The sequence below is a fragment of the Pongo abelii genome, chromosome 4, assembly GCF_028885655.2.
Source record: "Pongo abelii isolate AG06213 chromosome 4, NHGRI_mPonAbe1-v2.0_pri, whole genome shotgun sequence".
Taxonomy (NCBI): Eukaryota; Metazoa; Chordata; class Mammalia; order Primates; family Hominidae; genus Pongo; species Pongo abelii.
The window spans coordinates 75,106,539-75,130,703 of record NC_071989.2 but is presented as its reverse complement, the minus strand read 5'-3'; the positions used below and the strand labels follow the sequence as shown (position 1 = coordinate 75,130,703).

At 40.7% G+C, this 24,165-nt stretch overlaps 1 protein-coding gene and 1 pseudogene across 6 annotated transcripts in view; one reads left to right on the top strand and one right to left on the bottom strand.

Annotated features, from left to right (window-relative positions):
- The window catches only part of ERBIN (erbb2 interacting protein), a 151,033-nt gene extending 129,173 nt beyond the window's left edge, over positions 1 to 21,860 (bottom strand). The window contains exon 1 of one of the 6 annotated variants that reach the window (XM_054556421.2): positions 21,474 to 21,860. The gene's annotated coding sequence lies outside the window, so the exon portion shown is untranslated. The remainder of the gene's footprint in view (positions 1 to 21,473) is intronic. The other 5 variants (XM_054556420.2, XM_063724125.1, XM_009240758.4 and 2 more) reach the window with 5 other exon arrangements.
- Positions 4,340 to 4,626, top strand: LOC112133486 (U6 snRNA-associated Sm-like protein LSm3; annotated as a pseudogene).
- Positions 21,861 to 24,165: the final 2,305 nt, after the last annotated feature.

The following is a 24,165-nucleotide window of genomic DNA, read 5'->3' as shown; positions in this document are numbered from 1 at the left end:
TGAGGCCAGGGGTTTGAGACCAGCCTGAGCAAGGTAGCAAAACTCTATGTCTCCACAAAAATGAAAATTAAAAAAATAAAAGACATAAAACTAAATACAACATGGTCTCTTACACTGGATCCCAAAATAGCAAGGGGACATTTGTGGAAAACTTGATGAAATTCAATTAAACTCTGTAGTTCAATTAATAGTATTTTATCAAGGTTAATTTCTTAGTTTTGATAAATGTACCATGTCTATATAAGACGTTGATACATAAGAATCCTCTGAACTATTTAGCAGTTCTTCTAGAAATATATAATTACTTCAAAATAAAGTTTTTCTAAAGGACAACTAATCCAGGTATTTAACTTATTGTGAAAAAGGAATGGCTGAACATTAGCTGGAGGAATTATGTCTGACAGCAGCACTCATATCCCAACATTCAACCATTTAGTGTCAATACTTCACCTCCTTCAATTACCAGAAAGTGGGGTTTTTTGCTTGCTTTTTAGCTACTACAGTCAAACAAAGTGAGACACTACCCTGCCTGAAATTAAATATTTCCTGGGACTGGGACTCAGTATTTTTTTTATAGCACAGATATGACTGGTAACTATTAGGAAGTCTGAAAATCTCCTCATATTCTTTAGTATTTTCAGGGGTCTTCAAAGCACTTGCATTAAGTGCCAGGAGTAGATCTATACCTGACTCCTGAATAAACTATAAACTTTATAATAATAGCAAGTAGCCCTTGTGGAGAAGAAAGGGACTTCTACGTAAATATAAATATTTCTCAACTTTCTTAGTATGATACTAAACATACCATTTCCTCAATTGATTTTGCATCAAGAAGCAAAACATGGCCAGGCACGGTGGCTCAAACCTGTAATTCTAGAACTCTGGGAGGCCAAGGCGGATGGATCACCTGAGGTCAGGAGTTTGAGACCAGCCTGGCCAACATGGTGAAACCCCGTCTCTACCAAAAACATAAAAATTAGCCGGGCATGGTAGAAAATGCCTCTAATCACAGCTACCTGAGAGGCCGAGGCAGGAGAATCACCTGAACCTGTGAGGTGGAGGTTGCAGCGAGCTGAAATTGGGCCACTGCACTCCAGCCTAAGTGACAGAGGGAGACTCTGTCTCAAAAAAAAAAAAGCAAAACAGAACTCCAGTATGTCATCCTTTCATTAGGAAATAAAGTCCTGAAATTGTCTGTTACTCACATAGCAAAAATCAAAATTAGAATAATGATGTTTAGAGGGATATAAGCAATACTGTTTCCATAAATGGCTATGTCTATGTTATCTTTAGGTCAAGTTAGAAACAAAAAAATCTACCATTGTAAACTACATTAGCCTACCCTCACATATAATTTATCTTCCCTGAGTGTTTTGTATATTTTACCCTTCTCTTTTTATTATTTAAATAGAAAAAAAATCAGCTGGATGCAGTCACTCACACCTTTAAAGTCCAGTACTTTGGGATGCTGTGGCAGGAGAATCATTTGAGCTCAGGAGTTCGAGACCAGCCTGGGCAACACAGTGAGACCTTATCACTACTTAAAAAAAAAAAAAAAATTAGCCAGTCATTGTAGCCCGCACTTGTAGTCCCAGCTACTTGGGAGGCTGCGGCGGGAAGATTGCTTGAGCTTGGGATACCCAGGCTGCAGTGATCAACCCACTGCACTCCAGCCTGGGACACAGAGCAACATCCTGTCTCAAAAAAAACAAAAACAAACAAACAAAAAAACTCATGAAAAAAGATCTTGACAGCTATAGAATATGTGCTGTAAAATTGTTCTCAACAACACTGTCCATTCATTATTCAACAGCTCTTACATAAACAATGCGCACATTAGAAATTATTTAAGATTTTTTTTTTTTTTGAGATGCAGTTTCACTCTTGTTGCCCAGGCTGGAGTGGAATGGCGGCGTTATCACGGCTCACTGCAACCTCCGCCTCTGAGGTTCAAGTGATTCTCCTGCCTCAGCCTCCTGAGTAGCTGGGATTACAGGCACCTGCCACCATGCCTGGCTAATTTTTGTATTTTTAGTAGAGACGGGGTTTTGTCATATTGGCCAGGTTGGTTTCTAACTCCTGACCTCACGTGATCTGCCTGCCTCAGCCTCCCAAAGTGCTGGGATTACAGGAGTGAGCCACCACATCCAGCTTATTTAAGATTTAATGCAAGAAAAATATTTGTCTCTTCTGGAGAATTTGTGACATATTTCTTCATTTAGGGTAATGAAAACTCTGGCTCCCAGGAAGCTTAGCTAAATTGGATGTTTCATCACAGCAATTATGTTAAATTACTTAAAAGTAATATATTTCTTCACTTCTTTCCTTGGACCTGATTTTCTACTTCTATTAACTATGTATTGACATCCTATTAAGTGTCACCTCAAATCCCATCTGTAAGGAGAAATGTTAAAAATAATAATCAATGAAGCTGAACATACAGGGATCCTATTTTAAATGATTCTACTGAAAATACAAAAATTATCCAGGCGTGGTGGCATGTGCCTGTAGTCCCAGCTACTCAGGAGACGGAGGCAGGAGAATCGCTTGAACCGGGAAGGTGGAGGTTGCAGTGAGCCAAGATGGCACCACTGCACGCCAGCCTGGATGACAGAGGCTCCATCTCAAAAAAAATGGATCACAGACGGAAATGCAAAACTATAAAACTTTCAGAAAAATGCATAAGGGAAATTTTTCAGGATACAAAAATAGCCAAAAAGTCCTGGACTTCACAACAGAAGCACAATCCATAAAAGAATAATAAATGGGATTTCATCAAAATTAAAAACTTTTGTTCTGCAAAAGATGCTGTTAGAATTAAAAGACAAGGTATGGAATGGGAGAAAATACCTGCAAACTATATATCCAAAAAAGGATCCATATAAAGAACTCTCAAACTTCAATACTTACAAAAAAAAATCCAGTTAGAAAATGGGCAACAGATATGAAGAGAATATACAGATGTTGAATAGCACCGGAAAAGATGTTCAAGATATTAGCCATTAGGAAAAGACTAACATGAAATACCATGATGAGATATACTCCTTATCTATAAGAATAGTTTTTAAAATAGTAAAAAAAAAAAAAAAAAAAGTAACAACCAATTGCAGGCTAGGATGTGGAAAAACTAGATCTCTCATACACTGCTGGTGGGAATGCAAAATAGTACAACCACTATGGAAAACACTCTTTGGCAGTTTGTATCCGATACACCGCAGCAATCATACTCTTATACTTTTATCCCAGTGAAAACTGGAATGTTCACAGAAAAACCTCTACGTGAATATTCACAGAAGGTTTATTTCTAATAGCCAAAAACTGACAACAATCCAGATGACCTTCAACATGAAATGATTCAACAAATTGGTAGTACATGGATGCCATGGAGTACTACTCAATAAAAATGAACAAATTATAGCTATAAGCAACAACTCTGGAATCTTCCAAGTAAAAAGCCAGTCCCAAAAGTCATGTACTATATGATTCCATTCACTCATTCATTCATTCATTCATTCATTTATGAGACTGAGTCTTGCTCTGTCACCCAGGCTGGAGTGCAGTGGTGTAATCTCAGCTCACTGCAGCCTTGACTTCCTGGGATCAAGCAATATCCCCATCTTAGCCTCCTGAGTAGCTGAGACTACAGGCACACACCACCACACCCATCTGATTTTTGTATTTTTGTAGAGACAATGTTTCATCTTGTTGCCCAGGCTGGTCTTGAACTCTTGAGCTCAAGTGATCTGCCCATCTCGGCCTCCCAAAGTGCTGGGATTACAGGCGTGAGCTACCATGCCCAGCCTGATTCCATTTATATAACATTTTTGAAAAGACAAAATGCAGGGGGTAAAGGGAATATAGGAGGGAGATGGGTGTGATAGCAATAAAAATAAAAAATAAAAAATAAACAGGTGATCCTTGGGATGATGGAACTATTCTGTATCTCGACTACCAAAATTCCAATATCCTGGTTGTGAAATTATATTATAATTCTGCAAGATATTACCACTAGGGGTAACTGGATAAAAGATACACAAGACCTCACTGTAGTAGTTCTTAAAACTGTATGTGAATCTATAGTTATCTCAAAATAAAAACTTAATTTCAATGAGAAATCTGAAGTGAAATATATTTATAAACTGGTAGTAGAGAGATCTGAATTTTAACTTTATTTTAAAAAGAAAATTAGCTAAGGCAACTAAAATATCCAAGAACAATTAGAAAACTACATAAAATAGTTTATATATTTAAGTTTTAAATTGAATGGCTAAGCAGTTTTTAAGTTATAAATCCAAAGACACTATTCGGAAGAGGAGGAAAAGGGTGCAGTGTTTGAAATATGGCAGGCAACATGGACCCAAAACAAATTACCAGCACCATAAAGGAGCTCCTGGATCTCCATCAGGCTCATCCTGGATGAACAAATTTATGTGAAAATGAGAAATGACCAAGAACTTAAAAGCAGATTACAGGCATGTGATCAACATTTAAATGACATTGGAAGAAACGGTGACTACTATAGAAACTGATGAAGAAACAGATAAAGAGATATATAAATCAATGAAATGGAATATTCCAACATTCTTTGTCCATGGAGATGGTGTCATACTAGTTGCCTTCCACTGACAGCTGGCTGAAACAAGGAATTTATCCTGTATAAAAAAATACAAGACTTGGTTCAATGGCCTCTTTAAATTTGTAAGACAATCAAAAGAGAAACCTGCATACATTTTGAAATAAATGACTCTAGGATTCTTCCACTCTTAAACCGAGGAGATTTGCAGATAACTCACAACTTCCTAAGCTAAGAGGTATTTTTATTTTTCTCCAACCATTCCAATAAATGTGATCAAGATACAGAATTTTTTCAGGAGTTCATTTGCTCCATTTTTTTCTTTAAATTTGATATTTGCTTTTTGATTTCTTAAAAAAGACTATCAAGAGAGTAAAAATAAAACCCAGAGAATGGGAGAAAATATTTGCAAATCATGTATCTAATAACAGACTGGTATTGAAAATATATTAACTACTACAATTCAACAACTAAAAAACAACCCAATTCAAAAACAATCAAAGAACTTGAATAGTCATTTCTCCAAAGATATACAAATAGCCAACAAGTACATATAAAGATACTCGACATCTCTAATTATCAAGGAAATGCTAATCAAAACCATAATAAGGCCAGGTATAGTGGCTCACACCTGTAATCCCAACACTCTGGGAGGCCAAGGTGGATCACATGAGCCCAAGAGTTCGAGACCAGCCTGGCAAACATGGTGAAACCCCATCTCTACTAAAAATACAAAAATTAGCCAGGCACGGTGGCACATGCCTATAGTCCCAGCTACTTGGTAGGCTGAGGTGGGAGGACTGCTTGAGCATGGGAGGAAGAGGAGGCTGCAGTGAGCCGAGATTGCACCACTGCACTCCGGCCTGGGTGACAGAGCAAACACTGCCTCAGGAAAAAAAAAAAAAAAAAAAAAAAACCACCACCACCATGATGAGATACCACCTCACACCCATTAGGATTGCTATTATCAAAGAAACAAAATAGCAAATGTTGGTGAGGATGTAGAGAAACTGGAACTCTTGTATACTTTTGGTGGAAATACACAGTGGTAGAGCCACTGTAGAAAACAATATGGTGGTTCCTAAAAAAAAAAAAAAAAAAAATACTAAACACAGAATTACCATATGAGCCAGCAATTTCGCTTCGGTGTATATATCCAAAAGAAATGAAAGCTGGGTCTCAAGGAGATATTTATCGACCCATGTTCATACAGCATTATCCACAACGGCTAAAATGTGGCATCAACCCCAGTGTCTACCCACAGATGAATGGATAAGCAAAATGTGGTATACACATACAATGGAGTATTATTTGGTCTTAGGAAGGAAATTCTGACATATGCTAAAACACAGATGAACCTTGAGGACAATATGCTAAGTGACTCACGAGGTACTTAGAGTAGTCAAAATAATAGACACAGAAAGTTAAATGGTAGCTGCCAGGGGCTAGGAGGCTTTGGGAGTTATTGTTTAATGTGTATAGTGTTAAAGTTTTGCAAAATGAAAAGAGTTCTGGAGATGAACAGTGGTGAAGGGTATACAATAATATGAATGTACTTAATACCAGTGTAGAATACACTTAAAAATGGTTAAGATATTTTATTTGTATTTTATCACGATAAAAAAGTTCAGAAGAAAAATATATAAATCCAAAGAAGGGAAATTTTAAACATTGGGTGGAAGCTTCAGTGGAAATAATGGTACTTGAGTTGGACTTGGATGAATAGGATGTACAGAAAGAGGCCAACTAAGAGCTGTAGAGCAATGACTTAAAAAAAGTAATGATGGGAGAGCTTCTACTTTCATTTAAATCATTTCTCAGAATGAAAACATGCCAACATTCAAATTTCAGTTTTCCAGAAATTGTGAACATGTATTACCAAATGTTGATCATCATTTTTAAAGAAGAGATAAGTTTAAAAATCTGCTTCCAAAGATTCAATACGGGTAATTTCAACATCAGTAATACATTATTCCCACATACGCTGTCAGTAAAAAAGTAATCTGATCTCAGGTAATCCAAGTGCCTGATTAGAGAGTATTCCCAATTCCTCCTTCTCATCCCTTCTAACATTCCTGTAATTCATTTCACTCATCCGTAAGTTATAATTACTGAACAGATTATTGCCATTATCAGCAACAATCAGAGACATGTATACATTTGTCAAAACCCACAGAATGTACAACACAAAGAGTGAAGTATAATATAAACAATGGACTTTAGCTAATAATAATGTATCACTATTGGCTCATCAATTCTATCAAATATACTGCATGAATGCAAGATGTTAATAATAGGGGAAATGGAGAAGGAGGAGGGTTTGGGAATTTTTTACACTTCTTAATCAATTTTTCTGTAAACCTGAAACTACTCAAAAAACTTAAAGTCTATTTTTTTTTTGGAGACGGAGTCTCGCTCTGTCACCCAGGCTGGAGTGCGCTGGCGTGACCTCAGCTCACCGCAGCCTCTGCCTCCTGAGTTCAAGCCTCCCGAGTAGGCGGAATTACAGGCATGCGCAACCACACCCGGCTAATTTTTGTATTTTTAGTAGACACGGGGTTTCACCATGTTGGCCAAGCTGGTCTCGAACTCCTGACCTCAAGTGATCCACCTGCCTCAGCCTCCCAAAGTGCTGGGATTACAGGCATGAATGAGCCACTGCACCCAGCCTTAAGTCTATTTTTTAAAACTTGAGATCATGAAGAATTACACACTACTTTAAGGATAAATCCTTCTCTGAAACTTCTTGGCTCAAATATTGATGTAAACCTTTTTTGTAAATTAAGCTGTATCCAGTTATTTCTAAACTAAAAAAATAATCATCTATAACAAACTGGAGTCTGCCAAAGAGAAGATGGAAAACCAGGTCTATCAACTCAGAATTTCCTCACTTATATGAGCCCAAAACTCTTTTTTTCTCTAACACCTATTAAAAATCTTTGGGAAATAGTATTATTCTAAAGAAACTGTATTCCTCAGAACGTACCTAGGAAAATGCTGGTATAATAAGAAAAAAAAAAACCAACAGAGTCAGGAAACTTGGATTTCTTTTTCTAATCTGAGTTATGTCATTAATAAGCTAAATTACCTCCACATTTCACTTCTCCAACTGGTCTAATAGCTTCCTGTTGTACTAATTAAAAAGAAAAAAGAGGTGGTACTCCAGACTAGTCATTTACAGTGACAGTGAGTATGAGGAAAACATCAGTATTATGGGGAACACACCTATCATTCACACAAAATTATCTGTTAAATATATTACAAGAAACAGGGCCAGACGCAGTGGCTCACGCCTGTAATCCCAGCACTTTGGAAGGCCGAGGCGGGCGCATCACGAGGTCAGGAGATCAAGACCATCCTGGCTAACATGGTGAAACCCCATCTCTACTAAAAATACAAAAAATTAGCCAGGCGTGGTGGCGGGTACCTGTAGTCCCAGCTACTCGGGAGGCTGAGGCAGGAGAATGGCTTGAATCCGGGAGGCAGAGCTTGCAGTGAGCAGAGATCATGCCACTGCACTCCAGCCTGGGCGACAGAGCAACACTCCGTCTCAAAAAAAAAAAAAATATTACAAGAAAGGGTAAGGTTAAGGTCAATGAAACACATGGGACAAAAATAAACCTTAGGGTGTAAGTAGTGACAAAGATCCTTTTCCTTGTCACACATTTACATGTTTATCACACATGTAAATTACATCGAGGCTACTATAATAATCAAATAAAGGCTCAAAATAACTGTCATTTAATGATATACATAATTACAGTCATCCCTCAGTATCTATGGGGGATTAGTTCCAGAACCCTCACATATACCAAAATCTGAGGATGCTCCAAGTATCCCTCATATAAAATGGCGTTGTATTTGTATATAACCTATGCACATTCTCCCAGATACCTTAAATCATCTCTAAATTACTTATAATGCCTAAAACAATGCAAATACTATATAAATAATTGCTATATTGTTGTTATTTGTATTGTTCTTTATTGGTGTTTGTTTGTTTTGGAGATGGAGTCTCATCCTGTTGCCCAGGCTGGAATGCAGTGGCGGAACCTCGGCTCACTACAACCTCTGCCCCCCGGGTTCAAGCGATTCTTCTGCCTCAGCCTCCCAAGTAGCTGGGACTACAGGCACGCGCCACCACACTCGGCTAATTTTCGTATTTTTAGTAGAGATGGGATTTCACCATATTGGCCAAGCTGGTCTCCACCTCTTGGCCTCGTGATCCACCTGCCTCAGCCTCCCAAAGTGCTGGGATTACAGGTGTGAGCCACCACGCCCGGCTATTGTATTTTTTTATTGATTTTCTTCTCAAATTATTTTCAATTCATGATTGGTTGAATTCATGAGTACAAAATCCGTACATATGTAACCCATGGATAAAGCAGGCCAGCTTATTACTGTACATCACACTAAATACTAAGCAATTCAAAGAAAATGTTTATAATTAGTATTAATTTCTTAGAGACAAATAAAAAACCAGTTCAGGAACAACAAGGTTCAAGAGGCCATTCTCACATGACTGATAACATGTTCAAGGGGCAGAAGAGTAGTAAAAGGGACCAATTTCTACTTAAAAGAATCAGTCCTGGTCAGGCGTGGTGGCTCACAGCTGTAATCCCAGCACTTTGGGAGGCTGAGGTGGGCGGATCACAAGGTCAGGAGTTCGAGATCAGCCTGGCCAATATGGTGAAACCCTGTCTCTACTAAAAATACAAAAATTAGCCAGGCATGATGGCGTGCACCTGTAGTCCCAGCTACTTGGAAGGCTGAGGCAGAAGAATCGCTTGAACCCAGGAGGCGGAGGGTGCAATGAGCCCAGATCGCGCCACTGCACTCCAGCCTGGGTGACAGAGGAAGACTCCATCTCAAGAAAAAAAACAAAACAAAATAGAATCAGTCCTAGCCTGGGCAAAAGAGTGAGACCACATCTCTACAAATAAATACGCAAACTGGGTTGTGCACACCTGTCACTTCAGCCCAGGAGGTTGAGGCTGCAGTGAGCTATGATCACACCACCGACTCCAGCCTGAGTGACAGCGAGACACTGTCTCAAAAAAAAAAAAGACGTATGGCTGCTCATGAATCTATTACTGTACACCTAGAAAATACAAACATATCAACTAAAATACTAAAAGCAATTTTTCAAAAGTCATCACTAGAGTATAGTAGATAATAAACATGAAACTCAATTGGTTCCTTTATTTAAATAGCCAGATAATAATACAATTGATGAAATAGCCTCATAAAAACAGAAGCCCTTGCCCTCCCTCCAAAATGTTTTTAGAAACAAATATAACAAAAATATATGGTTTCTTAAAAATAACAAATATGCGTATCAACAAGAAACACAGATATGACAAGATGAAAATCATAAATGCCACTAAAGGGCATCAAACATCAAATAATTGGGACATCTATCTTCCTAGAAAGAGATATGCTATCGTGAAGATATCAACGATCTTCTAATCTACAAATGCAGACCCTCTCAATCAACATACCACCAAGAATTATTATTATTAATTTTTTGAGACGGAGTCTCGCTCAGTCCCCCAGGCTGGAGTGCAGTGGCGCGATCTCGGCTCACTACAAGCTCCGCCTCCCGGGTTCAGGCCATTCTCCTGCCTCAGCCTCCCGAGTAGCTGGGACTATAGGCACCCGCTACCATGCCCGGCTAATTTTTTTGTATTTTTAGTAGAGACGGGGTTTCACCGTGTTAGCCACGATGGTCTCGATCTCCTGACCTCGTGATCCACCCGCCTCGGCCTCCCAAAGTGCTGGGATTACAGGCATGAGCCACCGCACCCAGCCAAGAATTATTTTTAGAAGCTGATAAAAATGATTCATGTCCACCTGGAAAATTCCTTTAAAAGCAGAGTAACAAAGCAACACTTCCAGATATTAAATATACAATGAAGGGAAGGGAGGTCAAAATAGCATAGTATCATAAAAAACACAACAAATAAAAAAATCCTGACACAGTATAAACATATTTGGGGATTTACTAATGATAAAGGGAGACTTTCAGAAGTAAAACGATTATTCAACGAACAGCACTACAACTAGTTAGAAATTTGGGGAGCATAAAGCTAGATGATTTTTTCACTCCTTAAGCCAAAATTTAAAAAGCTAGGTTATTACCTTTATAATCTTGGTGCAAATACTTTCCAAGAATAACATTAAAACCAAAAGGCATAAAGAGACTGACAAATTTGATTACATTAAAATTTAAGCATCTATATGGCAAACACCAGAGCCAATGCATAAGGATAAGCAACGAATCAATAAAAACCATGTAGAACACAAAAGGCACACTGTATATGTACTATACCTAAAAGAATTGACATTTCTCAATGTCATAATTAGTAAGTCGTGGATTTAAATCCAGGCAATCTGACTCCAAAACTTATGTTCTTACATACTGTACTATATTGCCTTTCTCAGAAGTCCACAAGTATTATAAGATAACCAATACCCATTTTGGTCAAAAATGCATACAGGTAATTTTATATACCATTGGTGGAAGTACAAATTGATACACAGTCTTCAGAGGGAATTTGATTCTAGCTAGCTATCAATTTTAACTACACATACCGGAGTATATCTGGGAGATGGAATTGTGGAGAATTTTCATCTTCTATGTTCTATATTTCTATGTTTGAATTTTTACAGCAAGATTATTTTTATAATTGGGGAAAAAAAGATTAAGGTAATTGTTTTTACCCTCTGCCTATCAAAAGCCCTTCACCTTATCCAGCCTTCCTATCCTACCCCAAAGTGTCTCACTCTGTAGACATTTGTAAGACAGAATCGACAGAAATTTCAATTACTAAGGTCAGGAAAATAAAGCAGATGAGTCCTAGGGTCCCTGGCTTGGGAATGGCTTTTAAAAGAGCAGACAGGACACTCTGTTGATACCAGGTATCCATGACAAATCAAAAAGCATCTACTATATACAGTCCCTGCTATTTTGTAGTCAGCATCAACACAATAAACTAAATCTTCTGAAGTCCCCAGGGATTAATAGGGCACCCAAAGGATCCATTTGATGCTGCCAAGATCCTTATCTTTTCCTAGAAGACTGAGAGATTTATTCTAGTCTCAAAGGATATGCCTCTTAAATCACTTCCAAAATCCATAAGGAAGAGGAAAGTCAAACCAACTTATTCTAGGTTGCGTGATAACCCTGGCAACAAGATTCATTTTTAGATCACTAGTTTCTTGCACTGGTCCTACTACAAACATACCCTCATCTCCCCACCCCCCCCATCAGACCTCCCTCCATGCTCCCACAAACAGTCTAGAGTGACCTAAGGTGTAAAATTCCAAGAACACCATTATTAGGTGCTTCAAGACTTCAGGATCATGCAAGCAATATAACCTCAATATATGAAAACCACAGCTGGGTGCAGTGGCTCACACCTATAATCCCAGTACTTTGGGAGGTTCGAGGTGGAAAGATCACTCGAGCCCAGGAGTTGGAGACCAATCGTGGCAACATAGTAAGACCTCTACCTCTATAAAAAAATAGAAAAATTAGCTGGGCGTGGTGGCATATATGCCTGTAGTCTCAGCTACTCAGGAGGCTGAGGTGAAAGGATTGATTGAGGCCAGGAGTTCAAAGCTGCAGTGAGCAGTGATCACGCCACTGCACTACAGCCTGGGCGACAGAGCGAGACTCTTCTCCAAAAAAGAAAAACACAACTGCATCAAAATCACTGCACTCATACTGAAATTGAGCAATTATCTCCACAAATAACTTGTCCAATGTAAATAATACAAGTACTGGATTTCTTCCATCCCCCTTTCACAGTCGCCTCAAGAATTACTAAGGAATGAAATATTTCACATAAATGTACTTTATCACAGAATTAAAACTTGCCTTTTTACAGTTTGTAATTTTATCTCTTTAGAAATACTTCAGAAATTAATTGGACTGCAGAGACTTCTGGCTCAAAAATGTTGGAACAAATGTTTACCTTAACTTCCTCACACACATAACATATGGAAACAAAACTAGTTCTCACTGTTAGAGATAAGTTACAAGTATGAAAAGGGGAAAAAAAAAACAACTTAGAGTGAAGCTGGTGGTGCTGGATTAGAATTGCATTATAGAAATATGCAGATGCTCCTCGATTTACAATGGGTTTATATCTGGATAAACCCATCATTTAAGCCAAAAATATCATAGGTTGAAAATGCACTTAGTACCCCAATAAAACCCCTGGTAAAGTCAATGAAGTATAATTCAGGGACCACTGTATATATTTATAGATATATAAATAAAAATAGATGTAAATATGTGTAAGTACATAAAAATATTTTCTAGCTTTATATATGAAGAGGGCCTGAGAGTAACAATACCCTAAGAACAACAATGTACACAAGCCCCAGATCTTAGCTTCTAAGTATCATTTTCCACTGAAAACAACCAGGAAAAGTAGAAGATATGTTAGAACATCTAACTGTGCTAAAAACAAGGTGTACTCAAAAAAGGAAGAGATTATCAAAAACAAAAAAGAAAATAAGCCAGGGGGTTCTCACTGGCCAATCAAGAACAATTTGAGCACCAAAATAAATAGTAATGCATTATGTCCTTGTGAAGATAAACCTAGGTACATGTAAATAAGTGAATTTAAAGTATGACAAACAAAACAAAATATTTACATAGTTTCAAAGCACCTACCACAAAATATTAGTTAATTACAAACAGGGAATGAATACCTTAAAAAGGCCAAGTCTGGCAGCCACTACTTTAATCACATAAAGTGAATACCATAATAGGACAAACTGAAATTGCCTGCCACCTGATAAGATGTAATAAGAAGAATGCAGCATCACTTTTACAATAACCCTGCCAAAGATCTAATCATAAAAATCTAATCAAAGATCTAATCATGAAAAATATCACACAAATGAAAATTAAGGGGTATTCTACAGAATAACTAGGCCTGTCATCTTCAGATCTTCAAAAGTGTCAAGGCCTTGAAAGAAAAGAGAAAGAAATTATTCCAGATTGAAGGAGAATAAAGAGATGACAAAATGTAACACATGATTCTAAACTGGAATAGTTTGCTGTAAAACACATTACTGGGATAATTAATGAGGTTCAGATGTTAGTAATACATTCACGTTAACTTTCTGATTTTGATGGTAATGATGTCATTATATGCAGGAGAATATCCTTGTTTGTAGGAAATAAACATTAAAATATTTAGGGGTGACGGGCTGGGCGCGGTGGCTCATGCCTGTAATCCCAGCACTTTAGGAGGCCGAGGCAGGCAAATCACGAGATCAGGAGATCGAGACCATCCTGGCTAACACGGTGAAACCCCATCTCTACTAAAAATACAAAAATTAGCCAGGCATGGTGGCGGGCGTCTATAGTCCCAGCTACTGGGGAGGCTGAGGCAGGAGAACTGGCGTGAATTCGGGAGGTGGAGCTTGCAGTGAGCCAAGATCACGCCACTGCACTCCAGCCTGGGCGACAGAGCTCTCAAAAAAAAAAAAAAAAAATTTAGGGGTGACGACAGGGCATCATGTTAGCAACTTAGTCAAATGGTTCAGGAAAAAAAAATGTTCAAACTTTTCCATATGTCGGTCATTGTTTCAAAAATTAAAATTTATTTTAAAAATATCTATAGCAGTGCTGAAAACCTGGGAGGGGTATACCCACAGATAAGAACAGAACGGAATTTATAAAGAATACAAAGTAGATTGGGGTCGGGGAAATAACAAAATGCAATATACTTGAGGAACCAGACACCCAAAACAAGAAGAAAGTGGGATCTCCAAAAAAGATGAGTTTTCTTAGCAAGAAGGATTAAGAGAAGCATATCCTGAGCAGTCAGCCAGAGAGCAAAACCACAGTAGAACATTGTGTAGCTAAAGCCTCTAGTACAGCTCTATGTATGTAGGAGATGTGACACTTGGACAGTGTGATTACGAAAAAAGGAGATTGATTGCCTCCTGAGGAACAGTAAGCACCTGTACCAAAAGGTCAAGCTACCCACATACCTTCAAAGAGAAACTCATTAAATATTTCTCCCTTTCCTCTTCTAAGCAATCACCAAAGCCAGAAGAAGGATTCATTGGGCTGGGAATATATATTTAAATGACCAATACAGTAGAGACTAGGTCATCATATAAAACTTCGACTACTATGAAAACCTAGTATTTGAAGAAAAAACAAAAAGCATGACATACACCAAAAGCACAGTAAGATCAAATTTTCTGTAGTGTTAGTAGAATAAACAAAAGACAATGTTAAAAGAACATCTCAGAGATTAAAGGTTACATGCAGACCAAAAATAGGGCTAGAAAACCAAAATTGGGCCAGGTACAGCGGCTCATGCCATAATCCCAGCACTTTGGGAGACCAAGGACAGAGGACTGCTTGAGGCCAGGAGTTCAAGACCAGCCTGAACAACAAAGCAAGAACCCACCTCTACAAAAAAATTAAAACATTAGCCGAGCATGGTGGTGCATGCCTGTAGTCTCGGCTGAAGGTGAGGTGACAGGATAGCTTGAGCCCAGGAGTTTGAGGCTGCAGTGAGCCGTGAGTATGCCACTGCACTTCAGCTTGGGCAACACAGTGAGATCCTGTCTCAAAAAAATAAAAATAAAAATCGGCCGGGCGCGGTGGCTCACGCCTGTAATCCCAGCACTTTGGGAGGCCGAGGCGGGCAGATCATGAGGTCAGGAGATCGAGACCATCCTGGCTAACACGGTGAAACCCCGTCTCTACTAAAAATACAAAAAATTAGCCGGGCGCAGTGGCGGGCGCCTGTAGTCCCAGCTACTCGGGAGGCTGAGGCAGGAGAATGGCATGAACCTGGGAGGTGGAGCTTGCAGTGAGCCGAGATCCCGCCACTGCACTCCAGCCTGGGCGACAGAGCAAGACTTTGTCTCAAAAAAAAAAAAAAAAAAAAAAAATTCAACTCCTATGAAAAACTAGAATTCTTAGAAACTCTATTCCAAAAACAAGTAACAAAATAACTGAAAACAAATGAAAATCAAGTAAGTGGGCTAAAAGATCAAGCTTCAACACTCTCCCAGAATCCAATACGAACAGACAAGAAAAAAAATTTAATTAATGAAAGTTCCATAAATCCCAACTTCCACCTAAGTTCTTGAAGTGCAGTCCATAGGCCCTGGAAGTCCACAGTCTCTGGAAGTCCGTGAGACACTTTCAAGGAATCTTCCAGGTCAAAACTGTGTTTATAATAATATTGAAATGTCATTTTTCCCTTTTCCATCATATTTACATTTTACACTGATGTTGCAAAAGCAATGGTGGATAAAACAGCTAACACCTTTACAAGAACAAAGGCAATGCCTTCAAGCTGCACTAGCACCACTACGTATCCCCAGGTTTATGTCTTTTTTTTTTTTTTTTTTTTGAGACGGAGTCTTGCTCTGTCGCCAGGCGGGAATGCAGTGGCGCAATCTCGGCTCACTGCAACCTCCACCTCCCGAGTTCAAGCAATTCTCCTGCCTCAGCCTCCTGAGTAGCTGGGATTACAGGCATTTGCGACCACACCTGGCTAATTTTTTGTATTTTAGTAGAGACAGGGTTTCACTATGTTGTCCATGGTCTTGATCTCCTGACCTCGTGACCAGCACTTTGCACGGTGGCTCACGCCTGTAATCCCAGCACTCTGGGAGGCCGAGGCGGGCAGATCACCTGAGGTCAGGAGTTCAAGACCAGCCTGACCAACATGGAGAAACCCCGTCTCTACTAAAAACACAAAATTAGCTGGACGTGGTGGCGCATGCCTGTAATCCCAGCTACTCAGGAGGCTGAGGCAAGAGAATTGCTTGAACCTGGGAGGCAGAAGCTGCGGTGAGCCGAGACTGCACCATTGCACTCCAGCCTGGGCAACAAGAGCAAACTCCATCTCAAAAAAAAAAAAAGAAAAGAAAGTCTTCCTCCCTTTTCCAACCAAATACCTGTACTGTATAAGGCTGGATTTTCTTCATATACTTTAACCAAAAGAACATATTGTAACAGATGGAGTGAAGAAGCAGATATGAGAATCGAGCTGTTTTCTATTAAGCCAAACATAAGAGACTTGCAAAAATACAAAACATTGCCACTATTTTTGCTAAATATTTATTTTAGAAAACAATTATATTTTTATTAAAACAATGTTACACTAACACGCAATAGCTTGTTTTCAAATAAATTAATTTTTTAAAATTTCTGTTTTGAGTCAAACCAAAAAGTCTGAGAACAGCTGCCTTAGGACTATTACTATTTCTTGTAATTATGCCATATTATAACAGAGTGAATCCTTGTACGGACAAATGAAATGTACAAGGCACTTAGCCTCAAAGTAAGTTGTCCCAGATTATTTTCTAAGTTATTCAGTCATCTTTCCATTTTTCTATTACTTCACTGTAACACCACAGGTCATAACTTCACAATGCAGTAAATGCACCTTTCTCACCCCTTCTGGGACACCAAAGAACCAAAAACAGCTCATTATGTACATAAGTAAACGGGCTCTGAATAATAATGGCCCTAAAAGTGAAGTCCCCAGACTCTGCTATACCTGTTTTGATTAAGGAAATGCCATTTTTTATTTTCTAGTTTTTCTACTACATTCAATATGCTTTTAAAGCTATAATAAATAACCTCCAGATAAGTAGAGTCTTATTAAGTGAATTTTTAGATATTCTTCTTTTCTATCGTCTTCCACACTATCACTTAAAGCCTGGCAAGGCCTTCATTCAATGGTGTCTGGAACAAAACTTGAAGTGACAAAAATAGAGTAATAGAGTACTACTGTGCTTATTTCATGAAATCAAAGAAAGATAATTACAAAATTTTAGGGATTCTGTGTCAGAGAAGACATCTAACTTGAAAGGTGGGACAGAAGAGGAAGGTACAGAGAAGAAGGAACAGAGAAATAAATCTGTATGTTTTAAGAGGCCAAAAGTATAATAAAACAAGAAGGTAGAGAGAGTTACAAAGTCTTAATACATAAGAATAAATAACAACCTGGTATTATCTTGACAGTCAATTTTAAGAACACTAAAGAGAAAAAGGAAAATTGAGAAAACAAAGTATAAAACAAAGCAATGGCCGGGAGTGGTGGCTCATGCCTGTAATCCCAGCACTTTGGGAGGCCGAGGTGGGCAGATCACGAGGTCAGGAGATCGAGACCATCCTGGCTAACACGGTGAAAACCTGTCTCTACTAAAAATACAAAACATTAGCCGGGCATGGTGGTGGGCGCCTGTAGTCCCAGCTACTGGGGAGGCTGAGGCAGAAGAATGGCATGAACCTGGGGGAGGCAGAGCTTGCAGTAGGCCAAAATCTTGCCACTGCACTCCAGCCTGGGCAACAGAGCGAGACTCCATCTCAAAAAAAACAAAGCAATATACTGATGAATATAAAGTTAAAATACTGGCAGGTGCACTTAAGTTGAAATGCAAAGGGAATATTCAGAATTAAATGGGCTGATAAAATAAGATCAGATAAACTTTTTCTACTGCATGTTTTGAACAGTTTTTTGAGGTGATAAACACAGACTAACACAGTTCGGAAAAGAGGGAAATGGCAAAATACAATTAAGAACGACCAACTGAACACAGAGAAAATAAGGCTAGGTAAATGATGCTAACTATAAATATAGGAAGCTAAGGGAATCAGAAGAGAAAGCTGAATAGCAGCTAGGTTTCTTTTTTACAATTAGGAAACCTAAGAAGAGACAGCTAAAAGGTGAATCTGAAAAATGGGAGTTAGCAGTAGGCCGGGCTCAGTGGCTCACGCCTGTAATCCCAGCACTTCAGTAGGCCGAGGTGGGCAGACCACCTGAGGTCGGGAGTTCGAGACCAGGCTGGCCAACATGGCAAAACCTGTCTCTACTAAAAATACAAAAATTAGCTAGGCGTGATGATGCGCGCCTGTAATCCCAGCTACTTGGGAGGCTGAAGCAGGAGAATCGCTGGAACCCGGGAGGTGGAGGTTGTGGTGAGTCGAGATTGTGCCACTGCACTCCAGCCTAGGCAACAGAGCAAGACTCCATCTCGAAAAAAAAAACAAAAACCAAGAGGAAAAGACAAAGACATCTTTAGAGATTTGTAATAGAGATGTATTCCCAGAAAAAGAAAACCCAAGCAAGCATGTAACAGATTCAAGAAATGAATGAGCAAGGCAAAGAGTCAAAATGCAGGCAGCCAAGTAGGGTATGTAAGGAGAATCTGGATAAGCAGCAATTACGGGAAAAAAAAAAAAGAAATTGCTACCCAGCATCACTAAAATTCTGCATAATCCCAAATACTCTGTAAGTACTGCCATAATCTGTTTCCAAAACAAAAGCAGCTTAAAGTCTAAATCGTATTATCTATAAGCAATTATTTCAAATAAGTAATTTTGAAATATACACCTATTTTCTGAAACTTTTAACTGTATTTCTTAGAGGGTATTATTTACTAATAGTGCAATACCAACAATGTGTAAAATAATCGATTTTTGAGATTTACCAATGATATATGTGTAATATATCTATAGTTATCACTTCATTAAGAAACAGCATACAATAAAAATTTGGTTTCCATGTTTGTACGTCTGTAAGCTTTTTATACATAAAGTTTACAATAGTTTGATCTCAAATGGCAAGGAGACTTCGTAACAGTACTACTTGAATCAGTTAAAGTCCTGAAAATTCATGATTACCTTTAATAAACAGAGCCTTTAAGTGTGTATTTTGTGCAATATAGACTTTGGAAGTACTCTCTATTTGCCAATTTAATCTTCGAAAATCCACACCATACTAGAAGAATACCCAAATTTTGAAGCCATTTAAAAATATTTTAACTGATGACTCCTCTATTAACCTCTTTTCAAACCTTTGTCACAGTTTAAACAAGGCTTCGAAAATACTTATAGTTTCACAATAGTATAAAACCTAAAATTTAAGTTAATTCAGTGATAAACAGAATTCCAAGAAAACTACGAAGTAAATTATGCCTTGTTGAGGAGAAAAAAAAGAAACACAAAGGTGAACACCTCACTTTATAAAACGTGTTGTCTGCATCGAAACATACTACTCTTCTCCTGAGAAAAAAAATCAAGAACTAAATCTAAAAATAGAGGCTTAAATAGTCATTTTCAAGTGCTACAATACTTTTTTTAATACAAAATTTACTAATAAATAACCATCTTCATAAAGCGATAATTCTCTGTAAAGGACTTGCTCTACTAAGGTTTTGTTGCTTTTGAAGCCAAGTATAAGCCATATAAGGAAACTGAAGTTCAGTGCCATTTATTTTGTTCACCTCTTTCAGATGCCCAAGAATAACCTCTTTTGCAGCCTAATGATACGTTCCAAAATCATAAAGTAGATGAGTTATGCACTTTAAATTCTTTGATAAAGCTAGTTTGACTTAACAGGAATTACTCTATGGTTCACAAATCTTACCAACAATGAAAAAAAAAAAGAATCTCCTGAGACCATGCCCCGGGGAGGGAAAAAAAAATCAAAACTACAGTAATAAATAAAAGACTGCCTTTGGAGATATACTTAATGAAGCTGAAGTAGCAAAGAACAAATTGTGAAATAATTTGATCCTGATCTTTAAAACTTTATTTTTTCTCTTTGAACTAAAGAAAATCAACTCTCTCCTCGGGTTCCCGGTCATTACGTGAGACAGCATAGGCAATCTAAACATCAATATATAATTAGGATATACCTACCAACAGGATTACCAAATTTATTCAATATATATTCAAAAGTACAGTATTGTATTTCACCTCCCTGTACCGCAAAAGTACTGGGAAAAAAACTAAACAGAAAAAGACTAAAACACCACTGAAAAAAAGTTTGGGTTTGCTGCTATCAAAACTAGTCCCCATTGGTTCAGAAGTGTTCATAGCTCTGACTGGTGGAATGTCTGCCATGCTTCATGAATCCTGCCCCCACAGATGTAGGCAGAACCTAGCACTATTTATGCAGAACCGACCAAAAACATTTGGGACAACACAAAAATGTCAATACTATACTACTCGAAAAGCACAGCTTTTTATCACAATCACTGTGATTCCCTTGAAAATCGTTTTAAGCATTTTACTTCCCCTCCCATATAGTCTGTTCTGAACTGTACAGAAGTCCTATCAAACGTCTTACAGGTTGTTGTTATTGTTGTTTAATTATCTCTCTCTCTCTATTCTTAGTCCTTACTCCTTTTTTCTCCGTAATGGATCAGTTACAAGAAAAGCCTAGTCGATACCTGCTTTCAATTAATTAAACAAGTTATACGGCGCTAAACGTCTGAAAAACACACACTACACACAACTAAAGAAATATATTACTCACCCTGAAAAACAACTAAGAATGGCAAGATTTTTTGGTTTCTAAAATCTAACTAAATATACTGATCAGGGTTGGAAATAAAAAAATAAAAATAAAAACCTCTATATACGATTGACGCAAGCGCCAATATAATCGGTATCAGTATAAACAAACGCGGCAGCCATCTCAATAACAGCAAATCACTCGCTGCAGCGACCAAACTTTCTTCCCAAACAGAAGGTGCCTGGCTGAGCAACTTAATATACACTCTATACGTTCCAGAAAACCAAAACTTCTGGCCCCTGTGCTGAACAAAGGCACTCGTTCTTTGGACTGCTAAAAACTTTTCGTCCCACCGCATTCTTACAACCTCTTCCAAAAAATCCAAAGTCCAGATGGTGGGGCGGGGAGGGGGTAGACGGGACGCGGGGGGGTACAGTTCGATTATTTAGCCCCTCAATTATTATCCGCTTCGATATGAGAAAAGGAGGATTTAGGGCAACTTGGAGAAGAGTGAAACACACTAAAGGATCATCTCTTTTCCGAGTCACAAAGTCCCATAAACTTTGTGACTCAGAGACACTTTTCGTGAAAATTACCTTTCGGCGGGACAGCGTCTCAGGGCAGCTTTTTCAAGGCTTCGCTTGACATGATTTCCTTCCCTTCATCAGTCACTTTGGATCCAGCTGAAAATCTCTCTCGGGTGAGAACGGATGTGGACTGGCCTCCCGCAGAAGAGTAGGTGGCTTTGGTGGGGGTTGGGGTGCGGGCTGGCTTCCTGGTCTCGAGTTTTGCAGGAGTTTCCCAGCCCCAACGAGGATCTCCGCCGAAAAAAAAAAACAAAAAACTTTTCACTCGTGACACCGCCCGGAATTGCAGTGCGAAACTCACTTCCTGCCTCGGCCAGAAGCAGGATCCAGCTCCGTCCAGGGGAACCCGGAAAACCAGCTCCGCGCGCACCGGAGAGGGGGAGGGGAGGGGACGGCTGCCGGGAGCCTCGGGCTCCGGGCAACCGGCGCGCCCCGCACACCGGACGGCAGCGGCACCCGGCCGGCGGGGGCGAGGACGCTGCCCGGGCGCTCGGCGAGCCTCGGCCGCGCTAGGCCGCCACCGCTTCCTCTCCGCCGCCCCCAGAGCCGGGCGGCAGGGTTATTGTCTCGATAGCGCTTGCCGCGCCCTTCGTCCGCGACGCCGCTGCCGCCGCCACCCGGAGCCGGAGCCGGAGCCGGAGCCGGAGCCAAGGAGTCGGGCAGGCTCAATGGCGGCCCCCTCCCCGTGCCGTCCGTCGGGCCGTCCGTCCTTCCGTCCGTCCCTCCCCGCTTTCCCTACTCGCCCTCGAACCCTCTTCTCCTCCCTCTCCCGTTTTCCCGCCGCCGTCCCTCCGCTGCCCTGCTCGTTCTCCTTCGCCAGCGGCGGTGGCTCCCCGAGACGCGCAGGGGACAGGAGCAGGCGGCAGCTCCGTCTCCTCACGAGCTTGCGGGGCCGCGGCAGGGGCCGAGACTGCGTCCCGCGCCGCCGCGCCACAGTCACTCGAGCGAGAGACCGCGAGGGGAGGGAGGACGGAGGGAGCGGAGAGAAAGGAGGAGGAATGGGGCAGGGGCGGAGGAGAGTTACTCCCTCACAGGCCGCGGCGGCAACAGCGCCACCGCCCCGGCCGCGACGGGTGAAGAGGCTGCGCGCCGCGTCTCCGCGGCGGGGGCGGGGGCGGGGGCGGGGCGGCCTCCCGCCGGCTTCGCTCCAACAGCCAACAGCCGGGCAGGAGGCCGGCGCGGGCCAGTCAGCGCGCGGGGGCGGTGCGGGCCGACGTCGGCGGCTGGGGGCGGTGGGCCGGGGGCCGAGGGAGGGGCAGCCGGTGGCCGTGGGTTCGCGTGCTAGGCGCGCCGTGAGGCCCACTCTGGCCCAGGCCCCTCGAGGCCTGCCCGCTGCTCCCTGCCCGCTGTTCCCTGCCCGCTCCCCGACTCCGCACTCCCCCACCCCAGAGCCCCCCAAGGTGGGGAACGCTGGCAACGCCGACCCTGCTTGTATGCTCGCGGCCCAGCGCCCAGCCAGGGAGATAGAGAGCCCACAGGCCTCCGCCGCCCCGGCCGATGGAGTTTCTTTGTACGACAGTAATCGGTGCACAGGGGTTGTTGGGAGTCCAGCCCTGATTTGAAGGCAGCAGGTATCTCTTGCAGCTGCAGCACTCCAACTTCCTCTAATGGCACGATCAGGTCGCAGGAAACCACAGCGGCAGCGCGGTGCAGCTTCCCACGCCCGCCCTTCGAGCTTGTTCCCCAGCGGCGCAGCTCAGCCTCCTCCAAGTCTCAGCCTCACACCGGCGGGGAGACAAAGCTGGCGCTGGGAATGGGAAAAGGGCCCGCGAAATGGCCTCAAGATCGTGCCTTTGTTAGAGGAAACATGGGTACGCTCCGATGCGACGCAGGCTTCCAACCCCAGCGGTTCGGTGGTGGTGCAGTCGTTGAATTGCGCTGGCCCTAATAATTTAGCCCGGCAGAGTCTGCGTTTATTGCGGAGAGAGACTCTTAAGCATTCTGTCAACACATATGGCAAATAGAAAGCCTCAACCATAACATTGCACAGTTTTTGCAGTTCTTGCTTTAAATATGTTCACAGAAAAGACGGCCTTGTTTTACCCAGAGAAGAAGCGTAATGCGGAGCGAACCATTCGCCACCCCCATTCTCTGCTGCACTTAACTGTGTACAGTGATGATAATTAGCCTCTGGGTCCCTGAAGTCCCTGGTTCAGTTCTTCCGTCTGTATTCTAGAGATAATTATTTATTACCAAGTTTGAATAAAGAGCTATATCCCCTACAGACCTTTTTTTTTTTTTTTTTTTTTTTTTTTTTTTTTTTTTGGCTCGCCAATGGAAAGAGTTCATAAATTCCACCAAGTAATTATTTACCAAAATGAGTTGTACATTAGTTACAAACACTTGAAATAACGCCGAAGATATTCAAGTCATTTTATTCAGGTTGGGAGCGTTTTTAACTACTTGAAGAACTGCTGGAATTAATACAGGTGTTAGGTTATTTAGCATAGAGCAGAAGTTGAAGATTTAAAGGTAGTACTGAAGTGTTCAGATATATTCAGTGCTGAATTAGAGGTAAGAGTATTCGCTGGAAGCTAGGAAATGGCAGTAGCTATGCCAGTGTTACCAAGCTGGATATCTATGTGAAAATGAATCTTAACCATTGCATAAAAAGCTAAAGTTAGCATATTGTACAAGCTATTTGTAATCATCGCTGGGAAGATTTCTTGCTCCGTTTTCAAAAACCGTTTTGCACCTGATC